Raw genomic sequence first — 6,000 nt, 5'->3', positions numbered from 1 at the left:
AAAAAGGGGGGAAATTGTCTCCTTTGATTTTTTGTATTTGTACTTTTTTCTTTCTTCCCCCTTTGCCGGCACCCAGAGCAGAAATTTTGGAAATAAACCATTTCAGTGTGATACTGTGAAAAGAATGAGGTGAGACAGTAAATAAACTGCCAGAAGAGGCTTTGTCCATGTGACAAATCTTTTATTTTAGTCAGACATACAGCACCTGCAGGAGAGTGACACATGCCTTTAAAAAATTGGGTGTAGTACGAGCATGCAAAGGAAGATAGGTACTGCAATTCATCATGCTGCTCTTCCATTTTATCTTCTTTGTAAAGCTAATGGGAATGCTCAGGAGAATGGAGGCTGCAGGTTCAGAAATGAAAACGATGAGCTTTTTTTCACAGGGGGATGAGGAAGACAAGATTTCCACCAATACTTGTAATTGCACAAAAGAAGGGGGAAAAAATGAGTCAGAAGCAACAGAAGAAATATATAATTTCTGAAGAAGAAAGCTGACATGAATTTAAAGAAATGATTTACTGATTTATTGATTTACTCCGTAAATTATCCTATTCCAAAACATAAGACATTTGAATCAAAAGGCTTAATTTTTAAAAAATCGTAAGCTATTGAAGTTGCTAAAATGTGACCCAAAATGTGTACAGTTCTTTTGCAAGGACAAAACTCAATCATTCTTACACATTTTATTTTCTGGCTAGGTTTTCTGTATTTTTACATTTTGCAATGTATTCCAAATCTCTTCTTTCTGCTCTCTCTTCATCTATTTTTTTTTTCCCAGCAGCCCTCAATCCATTACTTTTTCAGTTGTAATTCTATTCTGTTGCATTCCCTTTCTTTTTTCATTTCATTGTTCTGTCTACTACCCTGATTACCTCCTGACTAAATCTACATCCACATTCCCCCTTTGACCTTCATCAAAAGCACAGTTGCAAAACCTACATAAAATTTGCTTTTATTACTTTAGTGAAACTGTTTTGCTCCTTGACAGCACAAAGCACTACAGTTTTGGACCCATCTGTTCAGAACAATATTATAAGAAGGGCCACAGGTCTATTAATTCCCTAATGTTAAGTTACCAGTCAGAAACAAACTGGGTTCAAAGTATTACTTCCAGGTGCGTGTCCTAGGTGTGTATTTAAGCTTAGACAGTAAGACAGCAAGTGGTGTCTAAGCATCCTGTGAATTCAGCCATATGTCTTCCATGTAAGCATACAATTTAGCATAGTGAGACCAGTTATTTACATGCTGCCAAAACTGATAAAAGGAAAAATCTGAAAAAAATAGCACTGTCACTGAATGTTTAACAATTTATAAGGGGTAAGTATATTGCTACATTAGTTGCTCATACAGTCGATCTCTGATCTTTGTTCAGGCCTCAGGATGAGACTACAGAAGAAACAACAAAAATGCCATTCTTCCCAAGTGGTATGTCTCAGTTCTCATTCTTTTCCCAATGTATTTTTCTATAGCAGATGCACAAAATATTTCTTCTTAATTATTTATCACTTTTAAGAGCTACCTTACTTCTGGAAAAAAAAGAGGAATTCTATAGTACAGCATTAGCAATACTATTAAATCTCAACAATGAAATCTATGTAATACTTCCAGATGAGAGATTGAACCATAAATGAATAATCAATTACTGATACATATAGCTATAGCTTCAGCTAATGCAGATTTCCATAACTGGTATTTTCTTATATTTGGTGTCAGCCAGCCTTGTTTAAAAAGTCTTGAACAAGCAGTGGTATTCAAGGTTGTCTTTATCTGTCCACATGTGTGAAAGGATGCTAATGTGTTTGATTGAATTCAGTGTGTGATACAACTGACAAGTCCAATGTGCCAGTGTACAGACCTTCAATGTCTTTCTTTCCATGTATCACTCAATATTCTTCTCCTAACGTCTTCACTAAACACACTTCCTACCAGCCTATATTCTGGGATAAGTTGGACTGCATATAGAAAAAGACTCCTTGTACAAGACTCAGTTTGGATCTAACTTACTTCTTATGCTTTCTGTCAACAAAGGAAAATAAATACCTTAGGTAGCTGAACTGAGCTAAGCTTTACATTTCTTCTTTATGTTTACAGTGCCAAACCGCTGTGAGGTTCCTTCGCAGCGACAGCACTGAATCCACATGGGATCTCTAACGCAGGGATGTAAGAGCTGGAGAGATAACAGTTGTGAACAGGGAATGGGGGACATGCAAGAAGACTTCAGATCATTGCATCCACAATCTATTAATCAGCAAATTAATAATCAACCGTGCAATAAAATAAGCACATCAGCTTTACGTTGCTCTCTGGATTTGCCCAATGTCCTTGGTTTCCCTCCTCAGTATCCCCATCTATACAAAACGTACATCTGCACAACTTCTATACCTTGCTGGTAGTTTGTCTGGCAAGATACATATGCTATACCTCCTAAGGTAATAATCAGATTAGATACATATACCTGAGACAAAGATACATACTGCAGGCAAAAGATAGTCTTTTATGTCATGTTCTTAACCCAATATATTAACAGCTGTTATTTAATTCTTTTTTTTCAGCCATATGGTACAGTACACTTCTGGAATTGCAGCTGTAAAGCAATGAGTTAATGTAGACATTATGTCTCTAGCCACAGCTTCTAAAATCCTGTTTGGGAAATTATAACAATTAAATTTCAATAGAAATTTCAGTATAAATTTTCACAAATGGAGTTTCAGTTGTGATTCCAACTACCAAGAGCATATCAGCTGAGAAAAGCTTGTTATAATTTTGCTCTAAAGCATGTGGACAATTACTAGGAAACATTAAACCAAATTATGCATTAAACTGAGTTTAATGTAATATTTTAATATTATTTTAATGTAATATTTTAAAAATACATAAATGAAAATTGGGAAAAAAACTGAAAAACATATGACCTAATACTAAAAAGTAAGAACTTGGAAGGCAATAACCGTGTAAGAGGTTCACACTAAACATATACTTAGTATTTAAAATGTGAGAGGGCAGTTATAAATAAGCTTAGGATTCAAACGGGGACAATTTGGTGCAAACTGCACTTTTAATGTTTCTCAATTGTGTATACATATGCACACACAGATACTTATATTTGTCTTTTTTTTTAATCTAAAGCTATTGCCCAAGAAACCTGCAAAATCACATACAAAAATAACTAATTATTGGGTAAGGGGCATCATTTAACTTTAAACTCCTGTCATGTGCCTACCCATCTATCACGGATAGGTGGAATGCAAATTTAATTAAAAAGACTGCAGCTCTGGGGATTATTATCATTTCTTCTATCTCATAAGTGTGCTTCAGATCAGAATAAAATCTCACTGTAGACAGAATATGTATGTAAAAATTGATTGTTTTAAAAAATCACATAAAAGACCTTTCCTATATAGCATGTATTTGTATTTTTATTCTCAGATTTATTATCAAGTTATTTTTTCTGCTAACAAAGAGCTCTGTAAACACATAGCTTGACTCAATAAATTTTGCGTCAGGCTAAATTTTAGCTTGACTAAGTAAGTTTTAAGCTCAGAGGCATATTCTGATATAATTTTATCTCCAGAAACTTTCACTATAATTATTATTTTAGTAACTAGGACAATGTTTTCAGTGAAGTGTTCCTAAGGGGGATTTTTTTCATTTAGCGAGTGTGTCTAGGTTCCATGCATTAATCACTTTTAAACACAGACAAATCAGTTTAAAATAAATGGCTGAAAATGTAAATGGGATATTAAAATCTTCAAAATGTCTTTAAGACTTTACTAGTGCTTTGAATAATGCAGTCATATCAAATACTTTTAATAAATAAAAACAATTTCCTTAATCTAGAGTTTCTTCATTTTGTTTTAATCCTGACCTCCAAATTAAATTAGGCTGATGGCTACAGTACTCTCTTCAAATCTGGCTGTCATCTTCCCTTAAACTTGGGTACCCATTAATTAATTTCAACATGCTGAATTTTTCTGGCAAAGATCTAGAACTCTCAGAGGCAATATATGCTAAAATAACCTTGCACAACTGATAGCTAAGAATAGATTTCTGTTTGCCATTATTTATTATAATACAGGTTCTAATTTCTATTCTAAAAAGACATGAACATGGCTACTTAACGCTATCCTTGCATTTGGAAAAATAAACAGTTCTTACTGTTTTCTGGTTGCATAAACATGATGTAGTAAGAAGATTAAATTAATTTTATTTCTGCTAAAGATATCCTTGCTTTATTTTTATGGGAAATCTAATTAATCTTTATTTCAGCAGTTCCAGTCTTTAAAAAAACAGCAAAAGGATTTCTTTGATCTTTCTTAAAAAAAAAGCTGATTTTTATAAATATTGTAGTTTTCAGCAGTTTAACTAGCATAAATTTGAAATATTGACACAATAGACAGAAATAATACGACACAAACCAAAAACAAATCTATGCAACTAGCCTTTCTGCAGTACTAGCTCTCAGTGCTAGTGTAACGTTTATTTAGTTGTTGAAATTGCCAGTGAGCACTGAATACAGCAAGAACTTTTATGGTCATTTTTAAATGTATCAGAGCAACCTTTTAACATCATTCCTCTATCTTCATTGGCATTTCCTTTTGGTTTATTCTCTTTTAATCTACATTTTGTATTGCTGTTGCAATTCTAATATGATAAAGAGAGTTGATAAGATGATTTATCTCATTCATACTGCTAAATTGTTATAGTATATAAACTAGAAGACTGGATTTGAGCTTCTTACCTTATTTCTTGACTGGAAGGAGGATATATGTGTACCTGTGTATTAATGCTGGATACTAGTCTATCCAGGGACTGTTACTCTAAGTTTTATCTGAAGTTAGGCATGGTTGGATATTAAAAACCTTAAAACTAAAGTTATCTTAATTTAAACCAAGTGTTTCCGGAAATGTCTTCTCTTTGTTTCATATTCACTTAGTTGTTCTGAAGGGCATTTGCAGTTGCACAAGTGTAAGTAACATTGCTGGAATTTTTTTTTAAGTTAAAAATACTATTCAATTAGCAGACTAAATCTTTTCATCTGTCCTTTTTTTTTTTTTTTAATCTTCCAATGATTAGTTGACAATTTTTTCTAGGTTTGACTTCAGAGACAGAAATAATGCAGGGCAGATCTTCTGTCACTTTTGCTGTGACTTTGTTTTTTAAGTAAGTACATAAAGTGAAAGCCTGTGGTATGAGTAGGGCAGGCATTATGTTCAGATGTCCTCGTATTTATTCAATCTGACAAGTATCTGGATTTGGGTATTAAGTTTCTTAAGAGAACTCATCTTCAGAAGATTTTTTAGGTTAAAGTGTTGTAGGGTGGTTTTTTTGAGGGACAGAGTGAAAACAAAATGTATTTTTTTTAAGAACATTTTTTATTCTCCCATGAAAATAGTAAGAAGAGACCCTTGACAGCACAAATCTAGACTATTTCTGGAAGAGTTTGTACTAAATGTGAGAATAATGTTTGAAAAGGAAGAAGACGAGGTCATTTTAAAATCCTTGAGAATGACTGATACACAGTACCCAAAAGACAGCACTTGAGGCTATATCAAACTCAGGCAAAAAAAAGAATGTGTTATCTAGGGAATAATGAGAAAGAATACCAAAGGAGGCAATTCAGAAAAGAAATAAAAATTAAGTAAAAGCAAAAATGACATTAAAGTTTAAAAAGCAATAAAAATCTTTCTTTTAATTAACCCTTTTATTCTTCTGTTGCCTTATTTTAGTTCAGTACTTTCTCTGCTTGAGTATCTTTTTCCTCAAAATAAGAGCAGCTATAAAAAAATTAAGAATACAGAGACTTCATAGAAAGAGCAATGTCCTCCAGTATCAAACAATGGGAGCTTTTTCTTTTTTTTGCTGGTTTTAAGTCAGTGTTGCTTTGAAGTGCTTTTTAATATACCTGTTTTACATTGGTGTGAGTTAGATGTAACCATGTGGGGTCAGTGCACTCAAAATAGTATAAGAGTAGTCTGGCAATCCAAAGATGAAAGGCAA

The sequence above is a fragment of the Harpia harpyja genome, chromosome 2 (genome assembly GCF_026419915.1).
Source record: "Harpia harpyja isolate bHarHar1 chromosome 2, bHarHar1 primary haplotype, whole genome shotgun sequence".
Classification (NCBI taxonomy): Eukaryota; Metazoa; Chordata; class Aves; order Accipitriformes; family Accipitridae; genus Harpia; species Harpia harpyja.
The sequence above is the reverse complement of the archived record's forward strand: the minus strand, read 5'-3'. Positions refer to the sequence as shown.